We start from the raw sequence: 20,349 nt of genomic DNA, 5'->3' as shown, positions 1-20,349 counted from the left end.
TGTACACAGCTTATGATTTGATGTTGTGTGGAGATTTAAAAGTTACTTCAATGTTTCTTGCTCAACGAAAGGAGCTTCCAAGATTTAAATTTGAGTATAGCAACGATTCTCTATTGGTCCGATCACAGTAATGACTAAGAAAATTTTAACATTCGAAAATAAGTATATAAAGCCTGTATGAAACTATTTGTAAAAACTTTGTCTTTAGTTTCTTCATTTATCAGAAGCTACACTGAAAGTAGGTATTGTTGATGCTCCTAATGTTTCTTACCTTCTTCATTCTTAAGTTTCTCCAATGTTGGCAATTGTTTGCAGTCGTTTATTTTTCAGCTATTTCAGCTAGTTGTACTATCTACCATCATTTAATACTGCATTGCTTTCACTGCAAAATCTATGGGAAAATCCCTTACTTGCCCTAAGTTCATGTAGTTCATAAACATGTAGTCGAGTTCAAGTTTCTAAGCTATTCAGACCATTTACCGGAAATTGTCAAAATAAATATTCAGTAGTATTGTAGATAGTAATATTTTCCTTCTTTCATATGCATCTTAAAACGATGAACAGCTCTCACTGATTCTCACCTCTGAAATAAAATACTCTCCTAAAAAATTCTTCAGATCTAAATAGTTTAGTTCAGAACTACGAGATCAATTTAGAAAGATGTAATCAGAATTTTCTTTTATAACTAAAATTTTATTGAGAACTAAATTTATCAAATAACCCATACAAATTTGATATTATTACAATCGTTACACTGAAATATTAGTAGAAATTATTTTACTGAAAATAATACTTAGGACATTTGAATAAATAGTTAGATTGTATGTGTTTAGTTTGCATGTCAGGAATTCTGAAAATGTTACATTTTAAATAGATGCTATAAAATCGTGATACTTGTGGCACCCTATAAATTATTTTTGAAACATCATCAGCTGTTCGAGCTGTATCTCGAACTATAAACGTTTGGACTGTTATAAATTACCTTTATGATATTTAGGAATAAGAAAAAAAATATAGAGAAAATGCATGAAAAGTTGTATGACCTGAAGTAATGAAATAATGTTAATAATGTAGAATTAAATCTATTATGAATTATATAATTTATTAAGAATAGCTCATTTAAAAATATATAATATTTGTTGATATGTTGGTTAAAGTAAATATTTCTTCTTTAGTTAAAAGAACAAATCTGTGTTACAGTACAATAATGAAATTTTACTAGTTTCTAGGTACGAGTTATGTAGTTGTCAGATATGTAATAAGAGTCTGTCATGAGAGAAACTACGTTGTTGTTGTATGTTATTGCATATAGATTAATTCATTAGTTCGTTTATATTGTCTTCAACTATTTAGATAGGTGTATTAAATAAAGCTGTTTTTAATCTCAGAGTATCAATTAATAACCGTAAAATCTCAATACTCTTAAATATTATTTTATAACTTATTTGTTGGTGAACTGATTCTGCGGTTTATTTTTATTTGGAGTTAGGCTCCTCAAGTTTTTAAGTTATCAGATGCGCCAGGCTACCAGATGAACCTCCGGTGGAATATTTATATATAATAGCTGGCTTTAGACTTAGGATAAATAGATTAGATGAATTGGCAGAAAGATTATTGAAAATAGCAATGATTATTGAAGACGGTTTCCCGAGACTACTATATCGATATGTCGATTTTTTGGCATATATATCGATATATCTATATATTTTTAGCTGATATTTTTCGATATTTTTTCAAACAAATTAAACATATTTCTTAAACATTATCAAAAACCATTTAATTATTTTTAATAAACCTTTTAAATTGGTACTTATGTACTTAAAATTATTAATATATATTGCAAAACATATCGATACTTTTTTTCTCCTATATTTTTTAGAATATCACTATATCGAAATATCGTGTGAGTTTGGTCCTAGGACGCTGCCTTGACAAAAAAGGACGCGCCCTTGCTTTTTTTTAGTTCAAAATATTCTTCTTCTTGTTTAATTCTGAAGAGTTTATTGGAGATATATGATGCTTTTACGGCATTTTGTTGGATCTACTCTCTTGAGTAATATTACCTGGAAAATTTCAACAGGTTTGTTGGTAGAGAAATACGTCTATACGATTGGACATCATTAAGTTACTTATCAGGCTTTGGTATCATAATTACTTCCACTATTTTTCACTATGCAGGAATATATTTTAGCCTAAAAAGTGTTTTAAAAATATTTGTAAGCTTTACTATGGCTTTTCTAAGCAGTTGTTTTAAGATTTATCTAGTGATTAAATTGATTCCCAGTAACTTTTTGGTACCAGATATATTATTATCTTATTGGCTAGTTCTCTTGGGTTTACTGGTGTGATTGTGATTTTAATTTATCGCTACTAGTTATAATGTGGTTCGTCTGTTTGCGATTGGGAGTATAAACTTCAGCTAGATGTTTAGCAAAGAGCTCTATTTTTTTTATTGTCTCTGGCCATTTGACACTAGATATCAAAGTAAAATTGAACAAGAATGTCAACAAGAAATTAGCCGAAATCAAAATAAAATATAATCAGCCATATTGGCTCCTTGGATGAAAATCGTAACAGGTCAATTGAAAAGTCCCCGGCCTGACTCATGGATGGAGCTATTAGAATTAAATCAATATATTTTTGGTTAGCCTTAACCCTCAGAAGGTGCGTGTAAAAATTTGAGAGCTGTCGAATCATTAGTTTGTGAATTATACTTTTTGTTATTGTAAAAAAATGGATAAAGAAGAATTTCGCGTGTTGATAAAATATTGTTTTTTGAAGGGAAAAATACATTTGAAGCGAAAACTTGGCTTCCGGACACTGCCCTAGGAAAATCAACCGTCAAGGTTTGGTATGCTAAGTTTAGACGTGGTGAAATGAGCATCGAAGACGGTGAACGCAGTGGACGCCCAAAAGAGGTTGTTACCGATGAAAACATTTAAAAAATCCACAAAATGATTTTGAATGACCGCAAACTGAAACTGAATGAAATAGCAGACACTCTAAAGATATCAACTGAGGGTGTACATCATATCATTTAAGAATATTTGGGTATGAGATAACTCTGTGCAAAGTAGTGCCGCGCGAGCTGACTTTTGATCAAAAACAACCACGAGTTAATGATTCGGAGCAGTATTTGAATATGATCAAGCGTAATAAATCGAAGTTTCGCGTCGATATGTGACAACAGATGAAACATGGTTCCATCATTTCACTCCGAGGTTCAATCGACAGTTATCCGAGTGGACGTATACGATGAACCAGCTCCAAACCGTGTTAAAACGCAATAGTCGGCCGGCAAGGTTATGGCATCTGTATTTTGGGATGCGCTTGGAATAATTTTCATTGACCACCTTGAAAAAGGAAGGACCATCAACAGCGACTATGACATAGCGCTATTGGACCGTTTGAAGGACGAGACCGCCGAAAAACGGCCGCATGTCAAGAATCCATGAATTGGGCTTCGAATTACTTCCTTATCCACCATATTCTCTGGATCTGGTCCGCCAGCGACTTCTCGACGACTCTGAATCTCCTGTTCTCAGATCTCAAAAGAATGCTCGCTGGGAAGAAATTTTCGTCGAATGAGGAGGTGATCGCCGAAACTGAGACCAATTTTGAATCAAAGGACAAATCGTATTACAAAAATGGTATCGAAAAGTTGGAGGGCCGCTATAATCAGTGTGTCACCCTTGAAGGGAATTATGTTTAATACAAAATAAATTTGCCAAAAAATGTATTTTACAATGGTAGGCCGGGGACCTTTCAATTAACATGTTAATGACCTACAATCAGGTGTCCAAACCAATATTACTATATGGTATAGAACCATATATACTGCATACATGGCCAAGGAAGAAACTGAAAGTTTGGCTGGGAAAACCGAACCCTGGTTACACCTGCATGAAAACCCAGAGGTGCTTCAGCTATTGAATTGCTGACACTCTGTTCGCAGAATAAAGAATGAATGCGTGTGTGAAGGGGTGTAAGGTGTGAGGACGAAACTATAGATTGGCGCTGGATAGACTATAGTGTACAAATTGTAATAATAATTGTTAGTAGTAAGTTAACGTTTGGTCTAGGAGACCAGTTCTAATAATATATGAATTTAAAAAATGTTCTTTCGAATGAAGTTTTGCACGATAGCATTATATTAATTAACATTCTGTTCTTTTTAATATATCTATTTGAAAATCTATCATTAGATCTTAACAGTATATGTCGTTCTTTGCGGTTTGTAAATTTTTTTTCGATATTTTGTCGGTTAACAAACGTGTCCCGAACAAAAACCCAAACTATATCACTTACTTAATGATCGAGTCAGCTTCGACGTTTTCTGGAGACGGCGAGGGTACGTTCCCCTCAAGCCCCGAAACTAATTTCGAGCGACAACGGCACGAGGATGAGGAAAAATTGCCGGATTAATTGCGTTATGTAAAACAGAGACCGCTCATTAATTGAAAATGCTCGTCAGCAACCGTCAAGTCAAGAGTGACGCTAATGGGGGTTGGAGGAAGTTGGACCACGTTTAAAACTTATTTTTAAGGTTGTCACCCGATCGGTACGGACAAAGGCCGACGTTTAATGAACTGCAATAGGAGAGCATTTTTGGGATTGTTTCTAGATGCCGAGTGTGATTAATCGTCGATCTAACATCACGTAAATCAACAATCTTAAATAGAATCTGGTTAAATACACGGCGTCTAAAAATATAGTTGATATTTATTTGGTTTATTACAATGAAATTGTGTTTTTTATGTATTTATTATTAGTTCAGGACCCAACAGCCTCTCGGATTTTTGAAGGTCGGTACGAGCAACAAATTAGATTTGTTTTATTCGTAATTTAATTTTTTATATGTCATAAAATTATATTATTATCTTTGAATTGTTTGGGCTCGGCATCGACTTCAAAGTGATCAGTTGGTGGTAGTTAAAATAATATTGTAAATAGATAAATAGGTTTAGGTAGGTATTAAGCTAAGTTGTGTGTATATAGTAGAATATAAAATACATGTAGCAGATAGGTTAAATATGGTTTTTGTTTTTTTTTCCTTAGTTATTACAAGTATGATTATTTTTTTAAATTTTTAGTGAGTTGCAAACCGGGGGAGGTTCACCTTTCAGAAGAAACTCATGGATTTATCAATGACCTATTTTTGTGTTGTTTGCTAGTCTGTTTTGTGACCTATATGTGGTCGTTTTTAGTAATTCCTTTTGATCTCCCATAGTTTATTTTGATTTAGCAAAGCCTAACGTAAGTGGTCAAGTCGTTTGTATACTTTAAACGTAAGGACATTTAGGTCTTTATACCAAAATAAAGCATTGACCATTAATGATTACTGTATTCTTCCAGAAAAGTAGTCATTGTTACGCTTATTACTCTCTATGTCCGTATGAGATGGTAGCACATGATCTAAACAGATTTGTGATAAGTGTTGTGCTAAGGTGCTGCCCTTGCACAAAGTTCGTAAATGTCGATCCAACGTTATCATTCCTCTTGGAACGATCAGTAAATATCAAGTGATATTGGTATTATTCTTAAGTTGCGTATGCTATGCGCTCTCGCTCGTGGGAAATCTTTTCATAGATAGATTAATTTCAATATTTGGTCGAGCCCATGAAGTTATTTTATTATTAGGGATGAAGGTGGGGGCAAATAAATTGTGTGAAATTAATGAAGGAATACGAAAGCAGTTTCTACATAGTGTTTTTTGGGAACGGACTAGACATATATTTGAAGGTTTTTACTTAAATGAAGCGCCATGCGTTCATAAATTTGTCAAAAGTCTGAAGGAACTTCAGAGAAAAACAAAGTCCAAGCTATCTTAATTCCAGGCAAAAACACAGGAAACGCGGATAGTGTTCTGGGAGCTCTCAAGGGCTTTACATTTGCATAAATCATCATTGCGCCAAATTTTAACCGAAATTTCAAAGATGCACCATTACAAAGTCCATCTCTATTGTTCGTGGTTCCCTGGATATTAAAATTGATCTCCTTTAGAGATAACAAAACTTAGCTCGCTTTATTTATCCCAATTTAACCTGTTTGATTTTTCCGGATGAGTCTCAGATCTCTGGTGCATTCGAAATAAAATATCTGTCATAAAATGGCAGCCATGCCTTCAGTCTACCTGTACAGCCATCATTAAAATAATTACTTCTTTATTGTGACTAATTTTTTTCTACTAACGGCTTACTTTTTTTAATTAATCAACCAAATATAAATTTTATTTTGACGTTCCTTGTAAAATTTTTAATATGGTTATAGAACTTTCTGCACACTTTTTGACTAGGTATTTGTTATAAGGTCCAAGATAACTTTTGTGCTATGTTCTCATTTTTTTTTCTACTAAAAACTACAATTTTTATATATAATTTATGGTGTAATTAATGTAGACAATAGTAGAAATGTTAATTTTTTTTGAGGAAATTCGCAGGCCAAGGATCTTTTTGAAGTTATTTATAATCTTTCTTGCATTTCGAAGTTTATAAAATGTTTCGTAGTTTATAAAACTTTTTAATTATGGTTAAATTTCTTTCAAACTAAAAATAACAAGTTTTATCAAAAGGTTTCAATTTCATTTTTACTAATGAGATGTTTGATTATACTAGCTCGCAAGACCAATATTTTATATGTAAATTACTAAAGTCTATGAATTATTATAGATAGTAATGTAATAATAGATTCATAATTATAAAGATAATATTAAGATCTATTATATCTACAGAACATATGGAAATAATTTAAACTTTTATTGCAAATTTTATATCAAGCAACAGCTTTTTTTAATTTATTTTATTCTCGGGAATATCTTCACATATAATTCACTCTCGATAAAATGTGATACTGGTAACTAATGCGCGGTTTGCTTATTTCTTATTTAACATAATAGGATAATTCACCTTCTTGACGAAATATGCTGCCAGAGGTAAACAATCAACATAATTAAAATATCTAACTAATATGAGAGCCTGTGAAATTAAATCAGTTTGATTTCTGGACCATAATATATATGTTATAGTATGTACCCCGTATCTATTAGCGTGTTTGTTTTCAGGCTTTTATGGTTTTCAGTTATTTATGGGTTATTTGTTCATATCAGTGGAGTTAAACTCAAAATATTCTGTTCGGCGGAAGTAAAAATTGAAATATTTTTCACTGATCAAGAAAGAGTAAGGCATTTTAAATAAAGTACAATATCTTATTTATTTTTAATGATTATAACTGATTTAAAACTAATTTATATTAACTGATTAATATCTTCAATGTAGTCAGCATGCATTTTCTTGAAAAGTGTCTCTAAATTTATGTAGGAAATATTTAGATATTTAGATATTGATTTTATAATATCCTAGTAATATTCCATACCATTTTTACGTTATACAACGTGGGCAATTTCCGCTGAGTTGCAATAATGAGAACGATTATATTCAATAAATATTGTCATTATGGCGTATATTTATCTATAATAAAATTTGGACTTCTACACAACACAATTATATATATATATATATATATATATATATATATATATATATATATATATATATATATATATATATCACAAAATAAATTACTTCATATCTACAAGTTACAAATGATCCTTCTGTTTCGTAAATCTAAGCTTAAAAGGAGTACGGAATGACGTAATTAGGAATCAACAGGGTGTAAAATAAGGGAAAGTTTGAAGCTGATGTCTGTTGAAAAAGGCCTTTGTAATAGGAAGATAAATACGAAGTCTTTTGTTTGTTTTTTTTCCGCTAATTTTTCCCTCTCCTCTGTCGAAACAAAAGAACCAAAAATCTGAACATCGTCGTTTGTTTGAATATAAATATTGATTACGGCTTCGTTTCATTATATTTTTAAAACATTGTTTCAAAACAATATTCGTATTTTTTATAATCTTGCTAATACATAAATTTGCTCTGGAAAGTTCAAAGAATACAACTGTTGCATTAAGTATATTTATAATATATGATGGACCAATGGTTGATTTATGTATGATATTGTGCTACTTCGGTTTTAGAAATAACATATGGGTAACAGAGGAGTAACTGTTTGGTACCCTATAAATATTTTAACAGGATTTTCTATTTTGTGTACGTTTTTAAAAATAAATAAACGGATTTTGTTCACTATTTTATAATTATGGGTGATACAAATTTCACTGAATCGAAACTAGAGGCTAATGTGCATTTTGAATGTAGGTCCTTGCCTCCAATACGAATTCGTTTTCAGGAATCAGTCATGGAAATGTTCATGCAGGTCTTTTTTATCCTAAAACAATTTAATTCGTGAATAACCGTCGATTTGGCACAATTTCTAATAACATTTCATATTATATATGCTCCGTAGAATCTCAATTTGCAATTTAATTTGTCACTATTGTTCTCTTGTACTTACATTTATACATAAGACAAGTTCCGAATAAAATATCAGCGTATATCTCCCAAATTAATACTAAATTAGACTACTTAACCTCCTAAGTGGTTATTTGATTTGGTTCCACATTGCTGTGATTTAGGAACCTTATTTCTTGTTTTAGGGCGAAATCTTGGATACATCTTAAATCTTAAAATGTTAAATATATTTGGTTGTAGTCTATGGAGTATTAGTAATAAATCGAAGAACATTGTTTTCGAAACGTTGGTTTACTAGTTGGTTTGATGTTTTATTACAATCCTATTTTTATACCCTATAATTCCAAACTAGCTTTGTACTTTAGTGATAAATCAATCTATTTAATCTCAGGTCAAGTTGTGAGTATCTTCCGACCAACTAGTACAATTATTTGATTTTGAGTTTGATCTTCTCTACTTTTTGCGTAAGGAGTTGTTTCCAGTTTAACATACCATCAAGATGGATGTCGAAGTATTTCGCTGATTGTGCTTGATGAATCGGACATCCCTGAAGCTATTGTCATTTATTTTCCTATCCTCGGTCCATTTGTGGATTTAGTTTTCTGCAACTTGTACATTTTCTACAGACGTAGGTTTAAATATGTCTTTTGTCTGACATTTTTTTTTCAATAACTCAAGTGATATATAATCGGTTATAATAGCATTTTTAGGATTGATTATGTTGCCAATTTCCGCGGAAACTTCCACCAGTGAAAACGACTCAGGAAAATCAGCCGTCATCAGTCGTTCATGGACTATTTCCGATTTTGTGAAACAAAGAACTTTGAGTTTTCAATATCCAGCTTATTGATCAAATTCGGCTTTCTTTGGTTTCTGATTATTCGCATAGACATTCGCTTAAACAATACCTGCGTCAAAAAACCGAATAAAAATTTACCGACCACCAGCACTATATTAAAATTAATAACGTAAAAAAAATTTTTAAAACTTTATTCTTACACTGGCTCAACACTTATACGGAGTAACAGCAACTTTTATAATATTAGACAGTCTCTCTTTAAATGCTTCAAAGGGAATAATAAACGACCTAATTAATAATCAACGTCAAGGAAAAATAAAGCCCCCAAGATGGAGTCGTTCTTTGAGAAAAAATCTCACAATGGCAAAAACAAATGCTGTTACAAAATATCTGTAATAATTTATATGAGAAAAAGTATTTCGAGTATTATTTTACAGAAATAATTAGAATTGGGGTAGGAGTAAACTTAGGAAATCTCTGTCTGAATATGCAAAAAATTAGACGAATAAAAAGTGATCAAAACCTGATTGCTTTGATGAAAAACACGCGATAACTGAAATCAACATCAGTTTTAAACATAGTATATTATTTTCTGTTAATTGATATTGATATTATTATTAATAATGGATGGTTTCAAAGACCGATATTTGTAGTACTGCTAACTCAATGAACTCATACTATGGCGCATTTAAAAGGTAACACTCCATAAAACCTCGTTATATATTTTAAAGTCTCCTTTTACCAACTATGGATTTATCTGGAATGGGCCTAAAGTTTAACGTGGGCTCCGAAAGACGGTCCTCAGCATCAAGCCTACCGACTGGCGAGTGACCAACTTTAGAAATCATTCCAGAAGACATCCGGTCTTACTCAGCCTGGCGTGACTGGGATCATTTTCCTTGTCGGATTTTATACTCTTGCCTAGATCATTCACAAATTTTAAACAATCCCAAATATAAATTTACGACCGCGCCCCAGCAGGATTCGAACCCGCGGATGTGGCAACAGTAGGAGGACCGTCCCATCGCTTTTACCACTGCGCCATCAAACCGGCGTTATTGCGCTTCGAATATTTATATTTTAGAAGGTCATTTTCTTTGTATTTTGTTACTTACTTCGAGAAATGTATATAGACTCATGAAAAAATGTCTGTGGTAATGAATACTTAAGTGAAACTCAGCATCGGTTTGCTCATTTTGATTTCAGAAAAAAAATTACGTTATAATTCATAATATTAATTTTTTTCCATATTATTCAAAGATAAAAAACAAAAATTATTTAAACGATTGAGTTTTATTTATTAAAATCATTTTTAGGGGAGCTGGTGATGAATCAGAAATTATTTCTCCTCAATTTGAAGAATTTGATAAATTGGCAACCCTGGTCAGCATGTAGAAAGCAATTTTAATATTTGCAATTACAGAAAAGTGTCTGGAAAACGAAAATTAATCTATATATATTTCAATTCCATTTATTTTATTTTAGTTGCTTCAAGGTATAAGATGTATGCGCATATTTTCTTTGATGTATTATTCGCTGAATTGATCGAAATATATCTGGATCGAAATATATGTCAGAAAAAGTCTTTTATTGTATACACTGAGCTCAGAAATAGATTTATATAATAATAATAACGTGCATAATCCCAGTATTGGAAAATATTTGCTGCTTAAAAATTAACTTTAAAAACTTTTAATGAAATGGACTTATTTTATTTAAGAGTAAAAATAATAATGTTTTTGTATATGCAATACATGTTTCTATATTTTTAAATAAAAATCAATAATAATATAAGAATTATAAATGTTGTTATAAGCTGTTGATGCTCTTTATTTTTGTCTATTGCTGATTAAAGTATTGAATATCAGAAGAAACAGTGTTTCACAACGTACAACGTTGCTAACAAGTACAACGTGCTAAGCAAACTCTTTTTAGCATATCTATTTGATATAATATTTTTGTTCAATATTTTGATTGGTTTGAATAGCCTGCAATAATAAACCTTATCTGTCGTGTTAGTGTGAATATAGCTCATTGCATTTGCGTTATTCCTGAAACCTACAGCTGCCCGTAATCTGACAAGTGGTCGGAACTCTCCAAACATTCTGTACATGGGGATTTGAATTGTATACAAAATGTTCAATGAGAAAATTTTTCAAAGTATTAAATTCCATTTTCCAAAGTATTAAATAAAACATAGGTAGTAGTATTTTCACTAAAGTAAATATACAACAGCGGTTTTGTGTGAATATCCAGTGAAATAAGACAGAAAAGCTTATTTTTGATTTATCGAAATAGAATTAAATCATCTTCTGGAAGGATACCGAAGCTCTGCTAATTACAATAGATTAAAGCAAGTTCTTGTCACAGTCGAGTGTTGGATTTGTTGCCTCCTTCATGGTACGTCGAATCAGTAAAAAGAGGGATGATGGTATGATAGATAGGTTTGGTCTTACTGTTCGTGGTATTTGTTGAGATATTAGAGTATAGTCTCTGATTACGATATCAGTGTCAGGCACTTCAGGGTTTCTTTGAGACTACTAAATATTTTTTAAATTTACTGAAGGAGTTCCTTTCCTCTCCTAAAATAGCATCTTAGTAGAGGATTGCAATTTTAGTACTGAAACTTATGCTGTTGTTTATGTTCGAGTGATTGGCTTCAGGATTTTAGAGTATATTATATATGAACATGCTAGAACATTATTGATTAACCTTGGATTCTTGAAATCCATTATACAACTTGATTCCATACATATATTCAGATACTAAATAATGAATGATTAATTAATAGATTTACACTAAATGATTAGTGATCAAAATTATAGTTATATAGACTATAGGTACATTGACTATAGTTAATATACTATTTTTGATTATTATATTATTAAAACCGAATTATAAGAAACAATCTAATTTATTAAAAAATCCAGAAATAGAGTAACATCTCTCGATAATAAATAATGTAATAAATCAACTGAGGCATTTCTATACCATTTTTACTTTGTAGAATAAAGCAATGTTACTGGTAATTAATATCTTTAATGTTAGTTTTGAGAGAATTAAAAAGTTTTATTATTTTATTATTTCAAATAATTTCATAATTATTTAAATAAATATCTTCATTCTTCAAAAAATATAGTCTTCTATAATATATCAAAGTTATCAGAAACGAATAAAAAAAATATATTCGGTAGCAAAAAGAAATTGATGATGGTAACAAATGTCATATTATTTATGTGATAAAATTTATATTTGCTGTCTTGGTGATGAGGTGGTAAAGGCAACAGGACGGCACTCCTGCTGGCGCTATTTTCGCGGGATCGAATCCTGCTGGGGCATGGTCGTTAGTTTGTGACTGTCTTTAGGCAAGAGCGCAAAATTAGACAAGCAAAATGTTCCCAGTCACACCAGTAAACAGGCTGTGTAAGACCGGATGTCTTCTGAGATGGTGTTCAAAGTTGGTCACTCGCCAGTCGGTAGGCGTAATACCAAGGACCGTGATTCGGAGACCACGTTAAACAGTTAAGTCCAGTCCAGATAAACCCTAGTAGATAAAAAGGAGACCCTAAAATATGTTTAATAGAAATGTATTTCTATGTGTGCATTGCAGCATAGCTTTTACGTCTTAACCCTTTAAGAAAACCCCTCTAAAAATATTTTCAAAACTTAGATTATTTTTGAAAATATGGTTGTTTTAGTGAAGTGCCATTAAAGGCGTTTTCCTTGAAACAATTTTTTTTTCGATTGGTTGATATGATATCTCAAATTTTACTGAATCGATTTATATTAAATTTGGTGTGAGCCTTCTCTATACACTCTGTTATCGTATCAAATTATAATGAAATTTAGAATTTTATTATTAAGGGCAAATTATTATAAAATCAGTCGATAAAGAATCCAAAAATTGATCTTTTTAGATTTATGGACCAGAGTACCCTCTTAAAATTATAAAATTCAATATATATGCTAGAATATTATGTATATCTTTACAAGCTAACAACTAATCTCCCCAAATTGTCACTGCTGACATGGTCATGGACATTTTTGTAACATAGCATCACTGCAATCTGACTTACATGTGCTCTTTCGTGTTAGTTTTATGTGTTTTTGAGTTAGTTTTATATTAATGAATGTTTTTTTAACGTCACTCAGGATATATAAACTCCTGTTACCCTTTAATGTACACTTACAAATACATAATCGATGACTTAAGACGACTCAAGAACTACCTGGTATAATAAAATAATAATTGTATATTAAACAATGTCTATCTAATACACAGGGTACAAAATTAATGCTAAAACATGTAGTGTATCATTTAATACTTTAGGAGATTTTACACTATAAGACAATGGTTGACAGAGATTTTTAACATTGATGGATTTCATGGTATTTTAGTTCCCAATATTATAAAAAACCAGTGAAAATAAGATTGGAGAAGCTCTGAAACTATATAGTTATATATTTATATTCCTGGTAATATGTTCGTATGTATATGTACTTATTGCTAAAGTAAATCTACCACTTTATTGTTTGTGCAATTTCCATGAAATTTTCTCGAAACAATGAATTCTAGTTTTCCAGGTAGAAAACCAACCGGTTTGTATAAACAGTTTTAATAAGGACGAGTAAGCTTTATCCGCCTGGCCCGCATGACTCAGCTGCATTTCGTGGCATTCAGCTGTACCCGCCCTATTTAGCGCTCGCATATTTTTCCCGTACGAACACGTTAATACCTCTGAGCAGTTGCCGTTCGAAAAAATGGCGAATTTTAATTAAAAATTTTAATCCCTCAGCTACGCCTTTATGTAGCTATATTAATTCGACCGCTCTTGTGAGTGCCCACTTTCGGAAAATAAAACATAATTCATTTGATGTAGAAGTTCTTGTTCAAAATAATATACAGTAATTAAAAACATCTCTATCTAGGATTTTGAATTAGTTTCCTGTCTGATTTGCGAGGAAATATGCATTTTCACGAATATATATATATATATATATATATATATATATATATATATATATATATATATATATATATATATATATTATATTAAGATGCATGAGAAACATCACGATACGTGTCAAAATAAATAGAAAAGTTATAAAAATAAAAACTGAAAATCTAGTAATATACGTATTTTGGTCTAATAGAAATGAAAATCTATGTTAAATTACTTTAGAATTTTTCAGCTTTAGGATATATAGCATAAACAATAATGGCTAATACTTGTTTCCTTTTTGCTCGGTTTGGTTTTAAATTGGTTTAAAAGTTTAGATCAAAAGTTGTTTTAGTTGTTCTTCTTGGTTTCATTAATATTGGATTGGTTTTTTTCATTTTGCATTATCATAATCAAGAAACTATTTCTTTACGTTTTCAATATAATTAAAATAGAATAGCTCGTTTAGTACTACTGCGATTTTATTCAGGGCACAACTAGATTAATAACTCGAGAATCAATAAGCCTTATGTCAAGAACTATTGTGTGGAAGTATTGTAAGCAATAAATGAAAGCAGTAACTAAAAAGGAAGCTCAAATTCAACAAAAACAATAATATCTGTCCAGTGCTTAAAACATTGAAGTCGAAGTTTTAATGTTGTTAATGTAATACGTAGACAATACTGCCAACTATTTGCTATCCACTTTATTAACATCAACTTCCTATCTTTCTCACAGATCTCCTAATATATGCCTTGTGTGTTGCGGATGCCTTCTTCTTTTCAAATAGCTACATAGCCATAGGGCAAACGACTTCAGAGAGAAGCAAGTTAATGTTTTCCTTATAGACAGTTAGAAAGCCCTCTCGCTAAATCTAATAATAATAAAATATCCTAAATGGCACTGCTACACAAAGCAATATACGAAGAAGGTAGGTTCTGGTTGGTACTGATGTATCCAGAGACCACTTACTGGCTATGCAAAACCAAGTTGTTTTGAAAAAGAACTCTCTGGAATATATAGATAGTAATGATGGTATAAACGGTGCTTTAAAATAAAAAATGTATGTATGAATGTCAGAATATTAACAATGTAGTACAAAGAGATTGTTAATAATTGAATCAACCAAGTACAAAGGGTGTCTGTGGCTAAGGTAATCCACCCAGATAAGATGGATAACTCTCTGTAGAACTGAAACTTCATCCACCAAAGATTGTTATCAATATGCGCCATATTCTGCGGTAGCATTGCAGTAATATAATATAATTAGAAGCGGACATTAGAGTTTTATCAACTGAAGTAATGACGAATAAAACTGAACCAATGCACGCCAGCACGTTGCAATGTTGCCAGATCAACTTTGACTTTTCGTGTACAGCGTTTGTTGGTTTTTGACTTCTAATTATTATCACTAATGCTTTGAAGGTTTTGGTAGACATTTGACAAAATGGTTAATCAGTCAGCAACCACCAACCAGGGTTAACACAAATAGAATATTCTAGACTGATTCGGTTACATGTTTCGATATATCAGACATTATTTTCTCTTTTCCCATGAAGGCTAAAATGAGAAAGAAAAATTCGGTCCAATACATCCAGACCTTCAGATACCCACAGTCACTCAAGAAATCAAGAGAATTGCAAGGGGGCATGAGGAAAGACTCCATTCTCATGAGAATATTGAAATATTGCAACTTTTGGATACCACCAGAACAGGACACAGACTCAAAAGAATCAAACCATCTGATCTTGTGTAGTGTTGTGTATTGAGGTGCATATAATAAAAAATACAGCAGTGACATGTATAAACATTATTTCACCAGAGACTGAGGTAGGGCGGATGGGTCCTCCAGTTATATACCTAGATTTAAGTTATCATAAAGACAAATTGTAGGTTAGACGGAAACGACTAGTAACAATGTAATAATGAAATAATAATAAAAATCTATGAGTCAATCTTTCCCTATTTTTAATCTAATTTTTTTTGTTCTTGAATTATTTTTAAAGTTTTCGTATTAAGCTCTATCCACGTTTATCAACAATAGGTTCCGATTTTTGAACTATTTTAGGTTAATAGTTATAAAGATATAAAAATTATTTAAAGAAAAGATTTAAAAAAATTTAATTAACGTCAAATAACTAATTTTCAATAAAGAATAGGTCTCTTTTATTAAAACAATAATTATCATATCCACATGTCACGATTAAATCAATGTTTTTACCGAAAAGAAAAACAAAATGTCTAATTATAGCCGGTCTGAATCCAACACTAACACGTGTCTCCTGATATATATCTAATGTTTATTCGCTTTTATTATGAACGACAAATGTGACTCTTCGACATTTCACGGCGTTTACCCCTCAAGGCCCGTTTGAAATTTACATGAAGGCATAAAGGGGCTCGGACCCCTGCACAAGATAAAATTATTTCCCTGTAAAGGGAAACAATACTTTAAAAATTAAATATTGAACGATCCAAATGTGGTTTTAGGGGTGCTTCGTTGAATATTTTAAAATCGCCGCTCCCTTTCTAAACATAGACTCTGTGATTTGAACAGATAAAATGTTTTAATATCTTAGATTATTACCTTTGAATTTGAATGATACTTTTTGACTAACTTGACTAGGTAGATCAAGATGGCAAGAGGAATCGAGTAGATCCTTCATATTAAACAAAAGTATGTTGCTTGACACCTGTCTGACGTTAAGCGAATAGAACGTAACTAAATAAACATGAGATTGTGTAACAGGGGCTCAAACCCCATTTGAGTGCTAATTTTGACTTTTCCTAATAGATGGAATTGATTTAGCATAACAGGTTATTTGAAAAGTCCCCGGCCTATAATAGTAAAACATATTTTTTGGCAAATTTTTTTTAACATAATTCCCTTCAAGTTTGTTTTTAAACAAAATGTTTAATAATAAAGTACTTTCAAAAGTGTCAGTGCACTCCAACATACTTACCAATAAGCTAAATGTGTATAATAATTACTATAATAAATACTTATTGCCCTACTGGTAGGACCGTGAATCACTAACAGGTCAATTGAAGTCCCCGGCCTACCATAGTAAGGCAAATTTTTTGGCATAATTTTTTTTATTCAACATAATTCCCTTCAAGGGAGCGTACACTGATTATAGCGATCCTCCAACTTTTCGATACCATTTTTATAGTACGATTTGTGCTTTGCTTCAAAATAGACCTCAGTTTCGTCGATCACCTCTTCATTCGACGAAAATTTATTCGCAGCGAGTATTCTTTTGAGATCTGAGAACAGGAAATAGTCGCTGAGGGCCAGATCTGGAGAATACGATGGACGAGGAAGCAATTCGAAGAACAATTAATGTATTTTTGACAAGGTGCATTGTCTTGGTGAAGCAGCAATTTCTTTTTCTTCAAATGCGGCCGTTTTTCGGCGATTTCGCCTTTCAAACGGTCCAATAACCCTATGTAATAGTCGCTGTTGAAGTTTATTTCATGCGCATCCCAAAATACGGACGCTATAACCTTGCCAACTGACTGTTGCGTTTTCCCACGCTTTGGAGCGGTTTATCGTGTGCAGTCGACTCAGATGACTGTCAATTGGATTTCGGAGTGAAATGATGGAGCCATATTTCATCCGTTGTCACATAACGACGCAAAAATTAGGGTTTATTATGCTTGATCATTTTCAAACACTGCTCCGAATCATCAACTCGTCGTTGTTTTTGGCCAAAAGTGAGCTCGCGCGACACCCACTTTGCACAGAGCTTTCTCATACCCAAATATTCGTGAATAATATGATGTACACTTTCAGTTGATATTTTTAGAGTGTCTGCTGTTTCATTGAATATCAATTTGCGGTCATTCAAAATCATTTTGTGGATTTTTTAAATGTTTTCGTCGGTAACAACCACTTTTGGGCGTCTTCACCGTCTTCGGTGCTCGTTTAACCAGGTCTGAACTTAGCATACCAATCTTTGGTGGTTGATTTTCCTGGGGAAGTATCTGGAAATTCGGCATCAAGTCAAGTTTTTGTTTCAACTGTGTGTTTTCCTTTCAAAAACAATATTTTATCAACACGCGAAATTCCTTTTAGAATTGTAATTGAATGTAATTATGTTTCGATTGAAAAAACTACTTATTGTTTTTATACATTGCATTGATCTTGATTCGTCAGCCGTTTCGCATAAAGACGGTTTCTTTTTGGAGAATTTAAGGCTATACTGTTTTTTTTTTTTGAGATATTTTACTGACCGTACCCGTACTAATATTCAGTGCAGCAGAAACACGTTAAAAAATATTTTCTATAAAAACCGTGGCGATTTGAAATTTATTAAAACAACTTTTGCCGGTTTATAACCCGTAATTATAATATTTTGAATAAATTTACAGAACTTTGACAAACGGACGAGGTTTACAGGCTCATATTGATGACGTGAGTTCACAGCTCTTTTTAATAGACTATAGGTATTAATATGTACATACACTATTACACATACACTACTATCTGTAACTTATATAATAATTTTCTCTTTTTAGAATATCTGCGATTCATTTTCATAATTGTAATTCTATGTAAAATTCTTTTCATTTTTTAGTTAAAGCATCAGATAAAAGCAGCATAAATTCAGTTTGAAAATAACTAAAAGAACTAATATCATTTTATACCCATAATTCTCATGGTTTTAGGCATTTTTTATAATTTGAGAAAAACATATTAGCATATTTATTCCATACTCGTATCCTTGTGCATATGCAATATAACAATAGCAGTAATATCATTTATAAATTCAAATTGTACTAAGTATATCTAATATAAGTTTTATTTAAATTAACACAATATGCTGAAGGAGAACACGAAAAATATTTTATTTGGTAAAAAATCCGGTATTAAGACTAAGATGGTTAATTATTCTTTAATCAAATAAAACCAACTAAATAAGGAACAAGCAGAATGTTATATTAAACACGCCACATTTTGTTAAACGCTATGAATCAGTTCCAACACCTAATATAAAACAAATATGTTTTGTTACTTCGTTAACGAGCAATCTAGAAGCTCGTTTATATCGATAATGTAACGCATATCAGGCATTTATGGCACAATAATCCGATTAGTTTCAATCTCTTTGACTGTTCGTCGCGGTTAGTTTTCGAGGTTTTGTCCAATATCCTCCTCACCCCGACCCGCCCCTACGCCGCTTATTATTTGCAACATATTCCTACTACAAAAGCTATCTGAGCGCAAATCTTTAGTTCAATTAACCGTAAAGTTCATTACCACTTCAAGGAACAAATATTTTCCTTGAGGAGTGCTTGCTAATTAACAAACTTTGTAATTCGCCGTTCGCTTCTCCACCGATTCTTGGCTGTTTCATGGTATTCAGCCTTAACAAACCATCATGACAAAAACAGGAGCCTCCCCTGTACAAAATTAAAACCCACTTTTTGTTCGATTCTGTTGGTGGTGTGGTTTTTGGTCAGGTTTATTTGCATATAATGTATCATGTATCATATGAATACGAATATATCTTCGATTGAGAAATCTAATCCGTCTTCGATCTGATATAAGTTATGAAATGTGTAGGGTTTAAACAAAACTGTTTGATTTACCGGGACATTATTTTAATTGAATGGAAATAAGTAACGATTTTTAAAGAATGTACAGGCAATAATGCCGCTCCTACTAGACACATATAAGATATTTGTTCTTATCCTAATTTGCTGCTAAAATTACAATTTACAATATACTTATTCTACGATATACTCCTTGAGCTTCATATCTATAGCACTGCTTTTTTGTCACTTATTTTTACTTATGACTTAGGAGTTGGAGAACGTCAACATTGATGTACTGATAGAGTCTCTGTCTATGGACATAGCTCTTGATAACGTTATCGACAGTTACTTAACACCAGCTCTATTAGTATGTTAAGTTAAAATGTCTCTAGTGAAAGAGATTATTGTTATTCTTAATGTGATTGATAAAAAATAACTACTTATATATATGATTGAGCGTTGTTTTTGATTGGAAAATATTTTGAATGAAGATTGATAACTTGACTGGAATTTTGAAGTCAAACAGAGGTGAACATTTTGATCACGAAATCAGCACTTGCTTAAAAACTCGTCAGTAAATTCACTAGATCTGTAAAGTGATATTTTGTAAGATTGCTAACGCCTTTGTTCAGATATGAAAATTGACTATTGAAGTGAGTAGAGTGATTGTTAAAAAAACACTTTGAGAATTTAGAGGTCTATTTGA

At 31.8% G+C, this 20,349-nt stretch overlaps 1 protein-coding gene across 2 annotated transcripts in view; it reads left to right on the top strand.

Annotated features, from left to right (window-relative positions):
* The window catches only part of LOC143198205 (heterogeneous nuclear ribonucleoprotein C-like 3), a 608,535-nt gene that overhangs the window by 52,956 nt on the left and 535,230 nt on the right, over positions 1 to 20,349 (top strand). The gene's annotated exons all lie outside the window — the stretch shown is intronic.

Source organism: Rhynchophorus ferrugineus, unplaced genomic scaffold (genome assembly GCF_030347505.1).
Source record: "Rhynchophorus ferrugineus isolate W39M unplaced genomic scaffold, kcgeb_rfMv2 rfM6, whole genome shotgun sequence".
NCBI classification, from domain to species: domain Eukaryota; kingdom Metazoa; phylum Arthropoda; class Insecta; order Coleoptera; family Curculionidae; genus Rhynchophorus; species Rhynchophorus ferrugineus.
The sequence above is the reverse complement of the archived record's forward strand: the minus strand, read 5'-3'. Positions and strand labels throughout refer to the sequence as shown.